General features: G+C 35.4%; 1 protein-coding gene across 2 annotated transcripts in view; it reads right to left on the bottom strand.

The window, feature by feature from the left end:
• LOC110456768 (BAI1-associated protein 3-like) overlaps positions 1-19,704 on the bottom strand; it is a 184,232-nt gene extending 164,528 nt beyond the window's left edge. For both annotated transcript variants that reach the window (XM_021507719.1, XM_021507720.1), the window contains exon 1: positions 19,572-19,704. The gene's annotated coding sequence lies outside the window, so the exon portion shown is untranslated. The remainder of the gene's footprint in view (positions 1-19,571) is intronic.
• Between the last annotated feature and the right edge of the window lie 1,806 nt (positions 19,705-21,510).

Below are 21,510 nucleotides of genomic sequence, written 5' to 3'. Positions count from 1 at the left end.
CATTACTGATAGGAACTTGACCGAGAACATCGCAAAGTAGTCAACAGTTTCCCCAAAAAGACAACCGTATCTATTTTATCTTAACTGTAACTGCTGAAAGATGCAAATGATAGGTTTGTTCATAAATCATTTAAAAAAACATTTGGAAATACGTAACAGCGGAATCATTTTCATAAACGTTTTTTTCCCATTCACTTCTCGATTCAATCTTATGAACATTTATTTTATTTGTAACATGTTAAATCACATATTTTCAAGACTTCTTTTATGGAATATTTTTCGCTCTCCAAATCCATTGGGATAATAGGGTTTTTTCTCGTGAAATTTACATGATGAGGTTTATTTTGAATAATAGTCTTGTTTGTCGGCAAGTTTGAAATGTATTGCAAGCAACTAAAAACCCTACTTTATGGACACTGAAAAGCAAAAAGTGGCTTTGGGTGGCGTCATCTAATGTGAACTTTACATGGCCTTAATACTTTTGATAATACAAAACCCTCAGGAAAAACCCCATAAAGTATTCAAAAGTTTAAAGCGAATACATATTTGTATTGGTATTCCAAAATAATGCAAACATGATGCAATTCGTTACTGCTTTGAGATATTACTTAAAATCGTAATCTGTAATACGCTTGAAATATTTGACTGATGAAACAACGTATATCACGTAGGTATTGACTGAGGCAGAAATCTGTAGCAATTAATACAATTTTATTTGTCTCAGTTTAAAGAGTGTTTGCCGTGTCTAAACATTCTCTTTTGATACACCATATTCTGGAATGGTTTGTTTCCAGACCGTTTCAAAGTGTTTCCCGAATTTGTATTACTACGCTATTGCATTCAATCTTTCAAATGTATAAAAACCAGTAACTAGATTCAAACCAGACACCAAATCATCGCTTAGTTTATAGATGAAGTATTAGGGCTGTTTATTAGTCTGGAGTGTTAAATGAGCAAGGAAACAAGAAAACCTCCTGAATCTTAATCAATATAGGCGTGTTGACGGCCGTATCGTCTAATCGTAATTTGAAGACAATTTCAATCCAGTTGCGTAAATCCATGATTTTAAACTCTTTTTTTCTCAACATGATTGGTATCTGCAGAGAGCTTACGGAATCACAATTTGAAACACCCGTTGTTGGAGTGTTAATGAGAAGCAGATGACTCAAACGCCTCAATCAATAGCGGGCATCGTCAATTTTGTTTTCCATCGACATATTTAGAAGTCTTCATCAAAGTTAGAATCACATATGGAATACTTTTTTAGAACTTGATGAATTACTTTTGACCTCGAAGTCATGATCATAAATCACTTCGCTCATAAAAAATGTCCACCCACGTATTGCGTTCCGTTTCATCTTAACTTCTTGGCAATTTAGTGAAACCCAACCGCGCCGGAAGTCGAAGCCTTTGCTGCCCTCTACAGGTTAAATGGCAAAACACAGAGGGAAGTAAACCTATACCACGGTAAAGCTGATCTCCTTTTCGCATGAGATAACCGTTAAGCTGAAAATTGCAAGGTTATTTGCAATACATTAAACATAACATGTATAGTGTCCTGCCCTAATGTGCCTTTTTGCTCTGTGTGGTAGTAAGTAATGATCCCTCTAGATTTACGAAATATACCAAGTTTTATTTTGAATTCTGAAGTGTTATGCAGTTAATTATTACAAAATAACGAAAGAACCAGCAATAAGATATGTTAGTCTCGTTCAATCGGCCTTCGGTTGCCTCAATGCATATTAAGCAAACAGGGCAGATAAAAGTTTCTTCGTTAAGCCTCGTTTTATTATATTTGTTTTCGTAACCAATTCGACTAAACTTTCGCACATAAAATTGGATGAGACCAAATTCTTGGAGGTAAACAATTAGAAACTGAGGTTTTGTAATCTGTAATTACTTAAATTTTGAGAGCGATTGATTTTTGTAAAATTTTAAAACAACATTCATTCGCTGACATTTACCTTTCGTTACCCCAGGTATATTCGTTGGAAAAAGGACAAAAAAGAATAGAAGAAAATACAATGATAACAGTGGTCAGTTATACAACGACGGACGTCCTTTTATGTCATTTTCACATACATGTAGTTAATATTGTAGAATAGGACATTGTATCAACTTTGCTGACGGCCTTGTATTTGTTATTCCGTGACTCATATTTTTACATTTTTATACAAGGTTACAGTAGTGGGCGTAACAAAGCTTCAGATGCTCAAATAACGCTATTTTTGTGTGGGTGGGTGGTTGGGAGGTTGGCGGGGGNCACTCAACGTGTCAGCTAAAACGCTGTGAACCTGCGATACTTTGTTCTAGCCTAGAAGAGCTAGCAAGGTTGCAAGAAAGAGAAATGACATTTGTACTTTATATCGATTTTCTAGCATGCCGGATGGAATTGACCTTATTCATTAACCCACTTACCACTCCCGCGAGGCTCGGACATGTAAAATATTATGGTAATGAATATATTGGTTTGCAGTGGGGAACCGTCTACCATATTGGCAGTTGACAGTGCTTGAACAAGCTTGATAAGCTTAAAGACAGACAACAAAAGTCAAATAGAACCCCTGTTATTTTTGGAGAAAGAAAAAAACTTAAACCTATATTGTTTGGAATTCCAGTTGATCTCTATGAGAGAAAATGATTTATAAAAAAATATTCTTTTTGCAATGGATTTGAAACACAAAACAAGAAATCAACTTTATAAGTTGTTAAGATAACATATCTCCATACATTTGGATCCTGGAGCTTGCTCTATCGATACATATTATATTTAACATTGTCATGGTCCAAACGGTTAACAGATTTATCGTGTGCGATTGTTGGGCCTCCGCGTGTAATATTGATCATACGGACACAAACACATCAGGCCCGGGATTTTTTCTGCACAAGGTAATATTCAATTTCAAGTAATTAGATAGCTTTATGTTCCAGGAGAGACGGAAGCTAAACATTCGTCAATGTTTACCCCGTTTTTCTGTTTGAAATATGCACTTCTTTCATTCAGATTTCATAACAGAGTTATTCAAATTGACCTGCCTGTATTTGAAAAACAAAACCTCCTTTCATGTAATTCGACAGCAAATTAAACATTTATTATGCGTTTGCATAAATTCAATACGTCCATTCACGTGGGTTGACATGAAATTGACCGTCTTTCAATAACAACTCGCCTTCACACACTATCCTTCTAATGCATACAGTTCATTTCCTTCATTTGGGCAAGTTAAAATAACCTCTTTGGTTGTAGGAAAGCAAGTTATGTTTTTGCAGTTCTTTCTTTCAAAAACGGTTAGACCATATTTTCATACATTGGAATTCCTTTTAAAGCGCTCTTTATTCTTGCATAAGGCAAATGTCCTTTCCTCGTATTCGACGGTTTCCTTTAGGAATGGTAAATTAAATTTCCTAAATACCCATACGCAATTTCACAATCATGAGGTCTGTGATCTGCTTGTCGTTTATAAACAATGTATTTACAGCATACATCAACAAGCACATGAATGGCTTCTGCGTTTGGTATATCAGCTACTGTTGAATCATTCATTTTCATGTTGTTGTTTTTTTAAATTCCGTTAAAGTCGTGGGTAATCTTCATCCACAAATTAATAGGGTCACTGAATAAATAAAATGAAATTTGACATAAAGCAATTCTCCATTTGGGCGAGTAAGCGTAATCCACGAATAGATTTACCCAGGAAACGGTGTTTTGTCGGGAAACTACGAAATTAGGACACCGCGAAAATATCTGATTTTACAGTATATGCCCAAACGTGAGTGTAGAATAGGCATAATTGTTATTAGGAGAGAACACGGAAACTCGATTTCCCTTGTAAAGTTCCTTTAACATATTTTGTATTATAGACTGCATATTTTTTCAAATAGTTTTATGTAGACTATTCGCAAGTAGTAGCAGTCTTAAACATGACACTGGTAGCTCCAAACTTAAAACCTTTCCGTTGCGATGGCGAGATAATACTTAGGTCTCGTACACATGAAGAATACATATACGATATCTCTATTATAAATTGGTTAGTTTAAACGGAAATGTATTTAATAACCTGAAATGACTATATCACATATTATAATGACAAAGAGAAAGGAAATGTAGCCTAGAGATTGTATAGATTGATATTCCGAACATGAGTCACCATACGTACTTGTGTTTACTACCGCGGCTTTTGCTTTTGGGACGTTACATTACTTGGAGTTGACCTAGTTTTACATGGCGGGTGAACAGAAGACGTTTGCGATTCTGGAGCACATGCTCTTATTCTCTTTGTACATCTCTCAATTTTCTCCGTGTAATTTTTTTTTGTGTACATATTTTGACCTAGTTTATCGATTTGGAGTGCAAATGTTGACATTTCGATATTATCTTGTTGCCTTGTATATGTCAGTTTCTAGGCAATCTGAAATCTACATACATCTTTATTTATAATGAAACCATTGTAAACGGTTTCTTAAATTGTTTTATCGATTATATGACGACTGTACTAGTATGGGTATTTCTTCAAACTGTGCACACCAAAAGACTGTATAACGCCTAATTGAGGATGGCTGTTAAAGGTAGAACGAGTTTTAAGTATTAAAAGAATATTATGTGTTTTCTCATCATCAAACATGTCAAAAACGTCGATCTAAGCTAAAATAACGACCAATAAGGTTTCTTTTAACAAATTCCGATCTCGTAGCTCGCTGGTTCTTTGGGGCACATAACATTCCCGAATGGTGATAATCGACCCGTAGGCGTTCGCCTTCAACGCGGATCACAGCTATTTAAGGCAGCATTTCAACCGTCCTGATCAACAGGACCAGGGGACACGTTTTCCCTTTGGATTTCATTTAAGGTAAACATTCAGACCATTGTTTAATATGAAAGTGGGCCGCTTTATTGATTTTGAAACAACAATTGATTGGTTGATAACATGAACGCAATGTTTCTACGGTGAACATTATAACATACATAATAACAATGATTTATCTGATAACGAGATTGACGCTGATCTTTCCACAATGTATGCATATTAATAGTCAAAAGGCCCATTCCAAAGGAAAAGCTATCAAATATGTACCTGCATCTCATGTTCATGAAAAAACAATAAACTGACAATAATTATTCGAAAAAAATACGATTTTCTCGTTCTTATATACACATTTTATTTTTTAAATCCAAGTCAACCGACGCTTTAAAATTGAGACAACAAAAAATGTTTTCAGAGCGTGTCTTGTTGAGGTTAAAGATATTTGTGCAGAAGTGTTTGTAAAAAAAATATTTCTTGATATTTTTAATGAAAATTCTAATTATTACAAAAACTTGTTGTTTGTCAGAAAGAAAAGTGAAAATCTAGAAAAAAAAAACTGAAGTGTTCCAGGACAAAATGAATACCTAATAATAGCCATGTCACTGCATGGGTCTGATTGAACGCTGGAAATTACACAGCATCAGCTTGACAATGACGATTCATCTGTAGAGTGCATATGGCAAAAACAGAAACGACTTTAACCGTGTCATGTCACTGGAAGGGTACATCTGACAGCAACACAGACACCTTGGGCCATACCATTAGAGGCGTGAGTGTGACAGCACAAGAGACCACCAAACAAATGGCATTGAAAACGTACATGTGACAGAGTGAGTTTGACAGAAACAGAGACGACTAAGGTCATACCAATGGAAAAGGATGGTGTAGGCTGTTCCATTTAAAGATGTGATGTGAAAGCAAAATAAACAAATCAGGCCATACTCTTGGAAGAGCACATGTGATCTTAGCAAAAGAGACAAGCAGTAGGGCTATACCATTAAACGATTTAATGTGAAAGCAAAACAGAGAAATCTGGCCATACCATAGGATGAGAACACGAGATAGCAACAAAAACGACCCAGGCAATGCCATTGGAAGAGTAAAAGTTACAAATAAAGGTGATAATGAAAACAAATAGTTTGTTATCTTCTTAGTATTACGAGTTCACCAATTTTGTGTTCGTGAGACTGAAAAAACACATTCGGCTGCTTGACTGTAGTTGTTGCGTATCAGAGAACATAGTTGTCAATGTTCCTGGAAGACTTTAAGTTGGCTGCTTAAGGCGACTAGCTACATAAGGAAACACTTACGTAAGTCTGGATGTATATCTGATTGGTGTTTTGGTCTACGTTGTCTGGTCCTGAATGACCCCTGTGGTATGATGGGATGACGTAAAGAGAAAATTGTCAAATGTAATACAATATTCGATCATAGTAGAGATACAACAGATTTGCCACGGCGTCAACGAAGAAGGAAGTCCAACCGAAAGCCAGTTCAAACAGACAAGAACCACACAATGAATATACATTAAAACAATCGCAACAAAGAGTGAAGCCATGAGTTCCGATAGGGTGATCTTTTTGTTAAAATGATACTTTTCTGACAGGTAAGTTTAAGCGATATTGTGTAATATGAATTCTTAAGGGAAGACGCAAAACTCTTAACATACAAGCAAAATAACAAGCAATAACTGATATCAAATGCCTTCACATGAATGCTTCAATTAATGTTCAAAAGATCTTTGTATATTAATAACAAAAATATATCACCCCAATAAACATACGATCTAAGCAAAAAAAAGCCAGTCATCGTATACATCGTAAGTCAATCTACTTACAATTTCAAAGTGAGTCAAACAAACTATACAAAAGCAAGATCAAAAAGCAACTTTATACTTAATCTTTACACTTTCAGAAAATCCCATTTTTGGTGAACTTGCCTCAAACGAACAAAGGAAATATTGACTTGAGCTTAAGATTAGGCTACACTTGTGTTCGTACACAATAACATATAAAGTTCAAGTGTTAGAATAATGTACTCGTTGTAAGATCCGGATGTAGATGGACCGACAGCTTATCATGTGTTTCTGTCTGAATCATAGCAACGGTAACAGCTGGGAGCGTTTATATGTTAGATGATAATCTCATGGAATTACAACACGAGAAATATCTGTTAAGAAGATAATCATTAATCATGAATACCAACATATGTCCTATTCCATTGCCTTATTAAAATATTAATTAAATAATTTGGGTTCTTATACGTATTTTAAAACAGGATAACTATTACATCATCACCAATGGTTATACGGATGCACTTCTTTTACACGGTAGAACAAAAAGCACGGTTATTATATGGAAGTTAGCATGTAACGTTAACTAGAGCACGGAATTATATGTAAGTTATCATGTAACCTAACTAGAGCACGGGTATTATATGTAAGCTAGAATGTAACCTAAACAAGAGCATGGTTAATTTATGTAAGTTAGCATGTCACCTTAACTAGAGCACTGTATTATATGTAAGTTAGGATGTAATGTTAACTAGAGCACGGTCATTATATGTAAGTTAGCATGAAACCTTTACTAGAGCACGGTTATTATATGTAAGTTAGGATGTAATGTTAACTAGAGCACGGCATTATATGTAAGTTATCATGTAACCTTAACTAGAGCACGGTATTATATGTAAGTTAGCATGTAACCTGAACTAGAGCACGTCTATTATATGTAAGTTAGCATGTAACCTTAACTAGAGCACGGTTATTATATGTAAGTTAGCATGTAACCTTAACTAGAGCGCGGTATTATATGTAAGTTAGCATGTAACCTAACTAGAGCACGGGTATTATATGTAAGCTAGCATGTAACCTAAACAAGAGCATGGTTAATATATGTAAGTTAGCATGTAACCTTAACTAGAGCACGGTCATTATATGTAAGTTAGCATGCAACCTTAACTAGAGCACTGTTATTATATGTAAGTTAGCATGAAACCTTTACTAGAGCACGGTTATTATATGTAAGTTAGCATGTAACCTTAACAAGAGCACGGTGATTATATGTAAGTTAGCATGTAACCTTAACTAGAGCACGGTATTATATGTAAGCGAGCATGTAACCTTAACAAGAGCACGGTGATTATACGTAAGTTAGCATGTAACCTTAACGAGAGCACGGTATTATATGTAAGTTAGCATGTAACCTAACTAGAGCACGGTTATTATATGTAAGTTAGCATGTAACCTTAACTAGAGCACGTCTATTATATGTTAGTTAGCATGTAACCTTAACTAGAGCACGGTTATTATATGTAAGTTAGCATGTCACCTTAACTAGAGCACGGTTATTATATGTAAGCTAGCATGTAACCTTAACAAGAGCACGGTTATTATATGTAAGTTAGCATGTCACCTTAACTAGAGCACAGTTATTATATGTAAGCTAGCATGTAACCTTAAAAAGAGCACGGTTATTATATGTAAGATAGCATGTAACCTTAACTAGAGCACGGTTATTATATGTAAGTAAGCATGTAACCTTAACAAGAGCACGGTTATTATATGTAAGTTAGCATATAACCTTAACTAGAGCACGGTTATTATATGTAAGTAAGCATGTAACCTTAACAAGAGCACGGTTATTATATGTAAGTTAGCATATAACCTTAACTAGAGCACGGTTATTATATGTAAGTTAGCATGTAAACTAAACTAGAACAGGGTTATTATATGTAAGTAAGCATGTAACCTTAACTAGAGCACTGTTATTATATGTAAGTTAGCATGTAACCTAACTAGAGCACGGTTATTATATGTAAGCTAGCATGTAACCTTAACTAGAGCACGGTATTATATGTAAGCTAGCATGTAACCTTAACAAGAGCACGGTTCAAATATATCCTTCTAACGTAAATGATCCTTATCATTCAAGTTCTCCTGATAATTTCACCCTCAGCCATGAGAGCGAAATTATATTGACAGCAAATATAAGTAAACTGCATAATGATAAAGTAATTACATGTTATGGGCGAAATGAAAACTGGGCGAATATAAATTCCACCGGTGTAAGGCGAATATCTGACCTGGAAAGTTTACCTGTATACGGTTTTCATAGCAACACCATACCATTACTCTGATCCCTTTCATGTTATGTTCCCTTACATAACTTGCAGACATAGAAACCCTTATTCTACAGGTTTATTTATAGTTGCCTCTTAAGGTCATATAGTTGGGTGAAGCCGGCCATTGTATGTGGTTTCAGTTACATGCAAGGAAGTCAATAATTACAGAAAAGACGAAATTCTAATTTGCGTCGTTCTGATTTATCGAATTGACTTGATACGTCATATGTCATTTCTCTGCACAAATGAAACATTAAAATGTTCTGAAAATAGAATCAGGGGCCTTACAGGCGAGTTCAAATTCTTTTGCACACGAGTGTTACAATTCGAAACATTTGTGTCATAACGTGTGCAATCATTTGATATCAAGTTTTTTTAACTAAGAGATAAGCACTGTAAATTAAAGCGATGTTTAAAGTTTTAAAAATAGTGAAACTGAAATCGATACCTTGGTGTCATTGAATTCATTTTGTAATTAATTCACTGTAAAATTGTAATTTTGATTTGGTCTTAACTGTAAAAAGCAGCATGTTAAGTAAGCATAGCCTGATTGTCAATAAATAAAAGCGCAAATTTGTAATCTATGATATTGCCTTAGTGATTAAATCTAATAAAAAATTGTGATTGTAATTGATGATTTGTTTTAATTATAATAAATACATTAAACAGTAATGCCTTGATTGAAACAGCTCATCGACACACCTTATTTTGTTTTTCAAAAAAAATGGCAAGGAATTATATTTGGTTAATGATACAACTGGGTCCTTGGCCATGTTGAAAGAGCCATTAGCTGAATTAAAATCAATACTCATATCAAAATTAGTAACACTAAAAACATAATCCTGCCCTCGGATTCAGGCGTATCATCCGCACGTAATACACACAAAAACACTAACAATTCATTTTGCAAAATTCAAAGATAATTTCTCACGACGTATAATTAACTGGGTACTGCACTTAGTTATACCGAGCCTCATTAGGTAAGGTAGCAGTATACAGTAGAGGGTTGTGGCCATGGGTGATATTATTGTTAAATGGCTAACCCCTGTATTATGATATGTAAAAAAAATATCAAAAAAAAACTGTACTAAAATTGGTTTAAGAATGATGAAGTGGGCTATGTGAGCTTCACATTTGTAAAAAAAAAGAAGATTTTTTGGTTCGAGCATAAAATTTTGGCCATAATCCGAAAGGATGCCTACACATGAAAAGCTAGCTTTACAGGAGGTAAAATTTTGACATCAGCACACGACGCAAAATTGCAAAAATCAAGTTTTACAACTTTACTGGGACCCAGATAATTCTGCAACCAGGTAGGTAATCTTTAATTTCAGACAGAACTTAGGAAAAAAATTACCAGTTGCGGGGGTCAAATTTTGGGTAAAAAATAGCAATTTTTGGCATGTTTTGGTAATTTCTGATGTGGTAACTATGGTTTTCACACAAGTGACATACATAGAAAAAAGAGGTGTATACACTTCTCAGTACTTTATATGTATTGCAAATGTAATGCAGTTTACAAATATATATGCATGTATACATGTGTTGTGTAGGGTAAATCCGCTGTGTTTACATTTCCTCGACATGTGCCTTGTTTATCAGAGTCGGGCCATTTCTACTGTATACTGCTACCTAAATTAAAATGCCTTTATGTTGTCTAGCTCTAAAGGGGAAAAATATTGGAATGTAATCCACATGTATCCTTCTGAAACAAAAAACCAATTGTTGTATCCACCCCAACCGAAATCCATCTATTCATTATACAGAATGAATCTCCATGGAAGCTGTCATTATAATCTCGGTCCATATCTTAATGTCTGCCACTTTGACTGAAACGTTACAAAGAGTCCTTATCGAAAGCCCATTATGAGTTATTTATATGGTCTTTGAAGACTGAAATGCATAAATATCTCGAGATAGCATATGGAGCACGGGATAATGTGCCAGGAACTGATGAAATTCAAAACAAATACATTCCAAATATATTTTCAAAACACTGACAATGAAATATTGTCTTTAACCAGACGCTTTCAGAATACAAAATAGAATTTGATTATTCGATGTATATTGATATAATTTAATGCCGTATTTTATTAGCTTCTACGTTTAACACTAGACTTATCTATTGGGTAGATATGTAAACAAATGTCACCACTAGCTCTTTATAGAAACACCAGCGAAAACGAGACTGCTTAATGTACCGGTTTTCCTATTATTGATTCAGAGCCAATATGTACAGCTGTGGACTCTGAAACCAGATTGTGTACACATAACACATGTGACAACCAGAAAATAGTGATTCGGTGCGGACCTAAGCGCGAGATTGTTATTTGTATTGCCATGAATGCATCACTTAGGGAAATTTCCCTGCTCTATTAGACTGCATGAACGTAAGATGATACCTGTGTAAACACCGAACGAAATTATCCGTAATTGTCGGTAAAAAAAAAATGCGTTTCTTTAACCACAACCGATGCTTCAACGAAATCTTATGTCTAAAAACAACAAGCGAACCGTAATTTAAATATCGTTTGAAAGTAGTAGATGTTGTACTACATTAGTAAAGTAAAACAGCATGAATACCTATCAACATTCTTACAACTGACAAAGGCGGGGATTTTTTACCTTAGTCATCACTGACAGCCAGGCAGGCTGAGGAGGTTACTAATGACAGTCAAATGAGACAGAATTAACCGGGATGATTGATGGAAATTGACCCTGCACTTTGCCCATTATATCGATCGGGCAATAAGCGTTGTTCATTTCAAGTGAATCAACATAAGCCTATACCAATCAAGGCATCCAAGGTATTGACGTTATGTGATGACCAGTGATAAATGAACTTGCATTCCCTTAAGGAGTGATGAGGGTGCGTATTCCTGTGTATGTCTGCAAAACACTTTTTCTTGTTGATATGTGCTGTCCTTTTGTTGAATTTAGGAAAACATGGTATAAGCTTGGTAATATAGATTGCAACTGATATAACACTCTCGACACGCTAACATCTACAGTTACTCATGATGAATCTTTCATAACATTTCCCAGCTGTAGTAAAACATGGAAACTGAACAAACTTTCGGTAGTGGAGACAACAGCTGAAAGATCGCTTAATGATACATTGACAAGTAGCCAGTGTATCGACCATCAATGTTTAATTACCTTCATGCTGTTATGGCCGATGATGGTTGATATAGCATTCTCATGCAAATTGTGATACAACAGCTACACATTTGCATATTCAAGGTCAAATAAAAAAGCATAACGATGTTAAAATTGTTATGCATAAATCAACAGTTTTGATATGCAACAACCTATTGATCAGATCGTAATAATATAGGGTCGATATTAAAAGTTAGAAACACATAGACAACAGAACGAATTTCACACAGGTAGATACACCAGTGTGGAACCAGCCGTGAAGTTTTCGACCAATATCTTTCTTAAGCCATGCTTCAATGACCAGAAGATATACACATACAAATTGCAAAAGGGTAAAAAAGAACAAATTTAATGGCGACTGGACTCTACGATCAATTATTCATTTCTATATTACAAATACAATCAGTGCTGAGAGTGATTTCAATATTAAAGCATTGTCAAATCAATTTATTCGTTCGATATTTGCCGACAGGAATACAGTCGTACCACTTTTCAAAAATGGTCTTCATGTTACAGTGAGGGAAAGTTCAAACTGGACGTTTTGAAAATTTACTGAAGAAGATACCTTTTTGTGTATGTTATCTAAGTGTTTTCATTCTAAATAAAAAGGCAATCTTAATTTGTTAACAGTCTGAATGCTTATGAAAATATCGACTTCAAAGTGTCATTCAGAGAATAAAAGTTTATACAAGCAAAGCTCGGATCCAGGACGCAGTTATATACAGTTATATTGGCTTAATGAAACGTCAAGGCAAATTTTGGATTTACGTTATCTACAAAACACATTTGTAGTGGAATTCAGCTAGGTTACCATGTCACCAAAAATAGGAAAATCAATATATCTACTGACATTTTCGAAAAAGTTATAGTTTTCTTTAGCTTCTAGTGTTCCCCTTGCTTGGAGGTTGATAATAATTTTAACTAAAGCGTCAACACACTAGCACACAATATCGAAATCAGGTTCTACGAAAGTTATGCATTTCTTACGACATGTGTATCATCAGATATGATGTTGCATTTTAATAATTAACATGCAAAGCATCAACTTTTGCTATATATCTGAAAATATGTCATTACATATGGATAAAAAAGACGTTGAAATATTGAAGCCTGGATCAAATTATTTCGACAATAAAGGAGCCATTTTTCTTTCATTGAACATTTTCAACTTTGTATTTCACCTCATAATAAACAGAGACACGATCCAGGTTATAGAAATTGTTGTCTTTCGTAAAATTAAGGATAACTGCTTTTTATAAGCTTTTTGGTTTTAAATGTCAAGATCCGATAATGAATAAGTCACCAATACGTCAAACAGCTGTTAAACGAATGTTTGGTATGCCATCCATTGCTTATTCATTTTCTTTATCCGAGTACAAATTTTGCCGTGGAATGCATCAATCGAAACTGTTTGATTATTCATAAATTCAGTTCTGTATACATGTAATTACATTAGTGAAATGAGATCACATTTGGACAAAATTTTATGATCGTGTACAATCTTATTAAACAATTCCCTAATTTACTACAAAACAATAATATTTTATGTGTAATATAATGTGTAATATGATCTTATTACTGTTATAACTGTCATTATAATCTAATTACAACCATTTCTTCATGAACCACAATACTCTGTGCATTATGATCTGAATACGCAGCATAAAGGGTCATTATCTGGTCACATTTAACGTAAGTGGATCAGTGAAACTCACCAATAAATTTTGACATTTGAAAAACAAGTTTTAAAATGATCATCCGGGTATCTAGGAACATGACCCCCGACACGGCATCCTCATACTTCATACCGACGTGGATTTTAATTGTTGATTTTTAGAGGTGGTTTGAGTCATATTAAGTATTTGCACTGCTTGATTTAAAACCGAATCTATTATGTCCTGATGTGAAATAAATCACTTTCATCGCCAATGTTTACATTGCTGATACGATATCTGTTAATGTAATATCTTATTGATTGTATGTAGTGTTTGCCGTTGAATGCTTTAAGAACAGTGCAAATACTATAAATTAAACTGTCGTCATCGACTGATGGTTTGTTATTATTAGGGAATATTAATACATTAAATAAGAACTATAAGAATAGAAAAAAGACCCGCCATCAATTTAACTATAGCACTTAGACATAATACAAGCCAGGACGAGTCACAATAGTGGAAGCAACTGAACCACTGGGAGGTATGAGTATCGTTTTGAATTGAATATTGTTTGCTTTCTCACTGCCGCGATGAAAAAAGTTGAAAGTAAATAATTTGTACTGTAAACGACTTTTTGAAAGACAACAGGTACGCATGACCTACCCAAGGCAATAAAGGTGTAAAGAACCTGGTAAAATTACTAAATGTGTAAATTGTTTTCAACAGTAATAAAACCACCACAATGTAAAAGATAAATGATGCCGACTAAAACCTCAAACAACATCAAAAACCTACATGGTCTTCATTGATAACACCATGAGAACATGGAAACCAAACACAGATAAGCCAACAGATGATGTTTCTTAAATGTTTTAGACATTGCTTTGGAGTTTGAAAAAGGTGCAAGATATTGCTCCGTAAGAGATAAAAGGCAGGAAAGATGAATCATTGCATTAGGGTTTAATAAGAAGAACGGGATCAAAATTCCCAGTAAGGGGCATAGTAACGTCCCAGATATGCTCAAAATTGCCACCTCTGGAAGCAGGAACAGAACGTTATTAGACAAGCCCGCTCCGGTTTATATATCTACGCATTTTAACTGTACTTCTAAAACGATTTATCGACAAAAGTGCCGCTAAACTTTCAACACCCTTTCTCAGAAAGTTCGACCAGGTTCTTCATCAACGAATTTAAATCAGTGAATGTCACCGTGATCTTTAGAAGAGTTGAACAATATAAGTTCTATTAAACAGCACATTTTATTTGCTTGTTTCTTAAGCAAGATTCTTGAGCATATTGTATTAGTAACTTCGTGAGAGCAAACGCTATCTTTAATAAAAACCAGCATGGTTGAGATCTGGCAATTCCTGTAGAGCACGGCCTGTGATACCACGTCAAAACCTATAAAACAAGGAAGACGTTTATGGAAATATATGCAGAAAACAAACCATTTCTTATCCAAGAGAGAACAGAGAGCATTCATTTAATTCCTCTTGGAATGTTTTGAGGTTCTCCTAATTTCTTCCTGTACGAGATTGAATTACAGCTAATGTTCGTCTTTTAACAGACGATTACATTGTTTACAAGTCAGGGTCTGTTTTTACTGGAAACATGCTAAAGTGTTTTATCGGAAAAAGAGAGTATAAACGACAAACGTCACCTCCTGAAGGACACATAAAACAAACAACTGGTTCTTCGTCCTTACAAACATCTTCACCAAGAACGTCAGGAATCATCTTCAAATACGTAATGCTTTGGAATAAAAAACATTAAAATAAGAATCCCCCTCCTACATTGTATATTTTAAGTAATCACATCCAGCGCAAGTTGGTCCTAATTATATGGAAGACGAAACCGATTGATTTGTTGGCATTGTGAAAGGCTTAGGTTGGAATAACGTTGACGGCATACAAACAAGAACAAAGGCAATATTAAGGCGACATAACGACAGGCTGTAAGGTAAGAGAGAGAGAGAGTTTCTGAAGGATACCTATTGCAGTAACATTATCACTCAAAAAGACGATACAATGCGAAACTCGTTGGCAAGAATAAAACTTTTGCATAAGAATAACAAATACAGTTGAGTTTAGCCGTTTGAACGGGGGTAAAATGGCCATGCCCCACAGGAGGAAACACCACTAAGGCAAATTAGGCAAGGATGTCAATACCAATACACAAGGACAACGACGCTTGCAGTTTCGTTATATTCTAATTTGCATTGTGCAACTGTGCATCAGTCTCGGGGATATGTATCTATTAGTATGAATTTCGCCCTCTAATAAGCTTTGTCCAGCAGCAGTGCACGTGTCTCACAGGATGTGTATTTACATATTCAGTTTCGTCTTGATGTTCATTTTGTATATGCGCAAAAATGCTGAAGCTCTATAGCATATAACAAGGGCTAGCAAAGAAACAATTATGTTTAATAAATCGATTAATATTATATTAATTTTATGTAGAATGACATGAATGGGGTACTTACCATACACATTTAAATCATATCACTTCGCATCATCTAATGCCTTTTCGAGATATTGATTTGCGTATACAGCAATTTTAAATATGCCTTAATGTCGTAACAAATGAGTTGTCTTAGCTGGACTGTACATTGCTCCTACAACAGTATCGCTGGTGTGATAATTTTATATAGATAACATGCTCATGTGTATATTAACTATTACGCCAAAATAATAATAAAGAATTATTAATTTGGTAAACGTATAATGTGCTTTCAACATAATCCGGTCATTTAGGACCAAAGAGTAGACCATTTTAAGATGAAATACAGATATACGCATGTTCGAAAGGTTAAGTAAAGTAGAATCCCAAGTACTGTAATAGGTGTACTAAATCATAGATGTTCTCTTGAGAAGAGACCTTGAATGAGAAAATATTCGGTTTTGCAGGACCTCATACTAGACACGATAAAACCATGTCTGATGCAATTTTTGTATTCTTCATTTCGTGGAGCTATTGGAGGATCAAGAAGAAGGATTTTTCATTTAACTTCTTTAACATTGCTTTATCACTGCAAATCAATTTGTACCAAGACATCTGCAAAACAAATTTTCAATTAAATTTTGAAATTCAGAGATATTTTTAATGGTAAGAATGAGCATGAACTGTATTCAGTTCATTTGCTCTGCTCATCTGTACAATTGTGTCATGAAGGTAGGGCATTGTTTTAATTTACTTAATTATAGCTATGTCGCCTGCTATGTGTTCGTGAAGGCCATAGACAAGCGAGCAGACGACAGGGTGCAAATGATGGTGATCATTAAGCTCAATTTGCATTATTGATTGGTTTGGGCACGATTTGAAAATAATCATATTGTTCCAAATGTGGCCTGCAATTATGTCAAAGTGAGTGACACTAAATTATATTGATGGCATGAAATTGAACACGACGTTTTCTTCAATAAAGGACACAGCAATACTTTCCGAGAAAATTACTTTCATCAAAAGCCAGCATCAATCAGCAGAACGCTCAACAGCAACAAATACGTATATTGACATTATTTTACGATTTCACAAGGAAGACCAAAACAGACAACACACCAGAGACACCTACATTATCATTAGTTAACAAAAACAGAATATTTAATACTAACATATTTGTATATAATGTTATATTATTGCTTTGATCAGTGAAGCTTTACAATAATGTTTACCATAAGGCGGACTCTTGTACATTTGTCTACATTAGCCATGTCCGGTAGTTACCCTCTACCAGATGGAAACAGGTAATCGGTTTCATAGTTTGCTTGATTCAACAGCAAAGTTACATTGTAGCGCCGAAGCAAACTCTCATTCTATTCTTCTCCTGAGTGTCCTGTGCGCGGGAACTTTCAGTTTGTAAAGTCAATAACAGAAAAGCTAATAATTATATATTGAAATTGTCAGCTCATCAACAGATACGTAATAACAGAAATAACAGACGCTAACAGTCATCGAAATAGGTGAGCAGATACGACTAATACAAAGACTTCAAGATAATATTTAACAGCGGAGCCTTCACGAACAGAATTAAGCACTGAGGAGCAAAGCAAAACAGATAGCTCAAAAAAAGGCTCATAACAACCAAAATATATAATTAACAGAGATTTAAAACAAAACGATCGTCAAAGACAGCCGAAGCGGAACAGAAAGGTCACAAACTCCCAGAGAGAATAAGAAAATATAATAAACAATCGTGAACGACTGAACTATGACACGTAAACACAATCATCCAGAGACGATAGGAACAGAAATCTTACCAACATAAACTGGAGGACAATGGTATCATTGCATAGATTATAACTACGAAGAGAAGTTCCACTTAAGAGATGTTTGCTTGACATGTTGTTGTATCCATTTCAAAAAAGACAATATAACATGAAAAGGATTTGTTCGGACTTCCCCTGGGACAAGGTATACTTCTTTTATTTTGATAATGTGCATTCGCAATACCTTGATATTAGCAGCAGTGACTATGTCCAAAATTCGAACCCTTGCATTTCTTCCTCATTATTGGTAATTGCTGATTCCTATTTGTTTCAGCATACTCAAATTTTGAACAGGTGTTATTTTTTAACATGCATTCAAAATGTCTCTTACATGGAATACACCTGTAAGAAAATTACTAAAGCAAATATTTCGTCATAGTAACAATGTAAGCAAATTTGATTGCACCTCATGGCAGAAATTATCATAAAAGTCTGGAAAGCTGTCCAGACATCTTACTCCACTACAAAAATATTAGTAATACACTGATACGTATTGCAAACGATCGAAGTTGAGAGAAAATGAGAGCGAGAGCATCATATGGAGAAGATTTGCATGCTTAGACAATGTCTTAGTCAACGACAGCCGTGAACGCTCGGATACATTCCTTTGTCGCCATACAATGTCCAGAAGCTTTGTCCCTGCAAAGCCAATAAACGAATACATATCTGCATACCACTATCATCGATCCTGCCAGATATCCTAATATTCCCTGTCGAGTAAGAACGAAATCTGTTATTCTCCTTGCAAACAGGGTCCGCCGCTTTGTTTGATATAATCCAATATTGGTTGTTATTACGCCTGCGGCATCAACATAGTTATCGTATTATATATACATCAAACTATAGAACATCGATTGTAATTGGAGATTAAATTACCCTACTTATACTGTGTGGTTCACCAGTTGTTAGTCGCTACTGTTACGTATGCTCTTGTGATTATCGTTGTGGTAGAATGGGGGACTGACATAGCCTAGTAGTGTTTGTACCGAACATGCACTATACAACTGTTATTATATCATACTCGAATATGGACAAGCTCTTTTTCGCCACCAATCAGAGCAAGATGAAGCTGTTCTACATATCGTAAAGTGCTGATTATAGAGGACTGACGGTATTGTCCTGTAGTGTGTGTATGCCTGTGTACTACAGCATGAGATATAGCGTAGTCAATATAAACAATTGTGTTTCTCAGACAGAGCTGGAGTAACCAGCAGCGTTATTAGACAGCACGCGTTTTATAGTGAAATAGACGAAAATCTGCAATCACCTTCATCTTGTTATGCGTGTTTCACAAGCACACAATCTGGTATACGTGCATTTTAACATTTCGGTTTTTTTCTGTGTGTGGAGACAGCTTGTGAGTGTGTTCAATTGTTGAAGATGCATCACACAAACCCATGCACAAATGTTACGTACTTGTGTACTATTGGCCGAGCTTGAAACACTTGTTTACAAATATAATCGTGTTCAAATATAATGGTGCATAATATATTTAACTGAATTACATGCGCAAAGGTTAAAGTAACATAAATCATACGATAGAAATGCAGCAAAACAATGTCACTTACCTGGATAAAAGCAGTCGTTAGTATCTAGGAAGTACTAATGTGATGCTTTTAGTAACCCTCCCGTTTAAGTCCAAACAACGGTTAGATACTGTCACAGGTAACTGTCACAGTCCTGGTTACTACTGATACTCACAGCTCAATTGGCGCACTTTGATTTGCTGCTGATGGCACCAGCACGTGGAGGCCTCGTCACCATCGAGAGGAAAATCGATTTTCTATAGCGGCCACATATGACCGTATATCATGTTGTCCATGTAGTTGAATTCAATCATTATTATAGTAGCGGGATTTAACTACTAAAACTTGTTGCTGTATACTTGTATCATTATGTGATCTTTAACAATGAAACAGGTCGGTGGAGGTGGGTTGTACGCTTGAAGCTATGTATCTTAATTAATTTCTTGTTTGTATTGCTTCATCGCACGAATTATTTTCGATACGTTTCAGAGAACACCATTTCAAGATGTTGCTGATAATTACTCAACACTCGAGAGGTATTGACCTTTTCTGGGAAAATTATCTACAGATTATACTAGTATATATACGCCCTAGCAAGCTACTGACAAAATCAATAATTCAAGAAAAAATATGAACATGCTGTCTTTTTGCCCTTTGTTGTAAATGCGTAACTTGGTAATCTATGCATTGGTAACAAACTGGATCCAGGCTTACGTCAGCGACTTAATGTTACCTTTTCAATTTAATTTTCATGGAATAGTCTGTTTATCATGAATATTTTCAAGTTATGTGTCTGATCGTGAGCACTATAAACATTACAGCTTAACGGTATGTGTGGTTCTGTAGGACCTTATTTTGTCGTTCAGACAACCGTGTGACCCTGCAGAACCTTATTTTGTTGATAGGTCGTTCAGACAACCGTGTGACCCTGCATGACCTTATTTTGTTGACAGGTCGTTCAGACAACCGTATGGCCCTGCATGACCTTGCATGACTTTTTTGTTGATATGTCGATCAGACTAGTGTGTGAGCCTTGTATGCCCATATTTAGTTAAATGGCCGTTAAGACTACCGTTTGGAACTGCATAACCATACATTTTGATAATATGTAGGACGTGAAGTCTACCATGAGGCATTGTATGGCCTAATTTTGTTGATAAATAATCAAAACAACCGTGATGTCCTCTAATTTTGTTGATAGGTCATTAAGACTACTGTGTGACCCTGCATGACTTCGTGTCGTTGAAAGGTCGTTAAAACTACTGTGTGGTCCAGCATGACCTTATTTTGCTGATTTTCCATTAAGGCTGCCGTGTGTTCTTGCATGACCTTATTTTTATAGGTAATTAAGACTACCGTGTTGCCCTGTATGACTTTTTTGTAGAGAGGTCGTTAAGACAACCGAACGGCCCTGCATGGACTTATTTTATTGATAGGTCGTTTAGACAACCGTGTGGTCCTGAATGACTTGTTTCTCCGATGGGCCATTCAGACTTCCGTATAGCCATGCATCACCTTATTTTGTTGATGGGCCGTTCAGACTATTGTGTGGCTTTACCCGACCTTATCTTGTTTATTAGCCGTTCAGACTATCGTGTGGCACTACCTGACCTTATTGTGTTGATTTGCCGTTCAGACTATTGTGTGGCATTGTACAGGTGGATTAACTGTTAATTTTGTTATAAATCATAGTTTTATGTAAAAGTNCCTGACCTTATTTTGTTGATTTGCCGTTCAGACTATCGTGTGGCACTACCTGACCTTATTGTGTTGAATTGCCGTTCAGACTATTGTGTGGCATTGCCTGACCTTATTTTGTTGATTTGCCGTTCAGACTATCGTGTGGCATTACCCGACCTTATCTTGTTGATTAGCCGTTCAGACTATCGTGTGGCACTACCTGACCTTATTGTGTTGATTTGCCGTTCAGACTATTGTGTGGCATTGCCTGACCTTATTTTGTTGATTTGCCGTTCAGACT

Source organism: Mizuhopecten yessoensis, unplaced genomic scaffold (genome assembly GCF_002113885.1).
Source record: "Mizuhopecten yessoensis strain PY_sf001 unplaced genomic scaffold, ASM211388v2 scaffold8841, whole genome shotgun sequence".
NCBI lineage: Eukaryota > Metazoa > Mollusca > Bivalvia > Pectinida > Pectinidae > Mizuhopecten > Mizuhopecten yessoensis.
The sequence above is the reverse complement of the archived record's forward strand: the minus strand, read 5'-3'. Positions and strand labels throughout refer to the sequence as shown.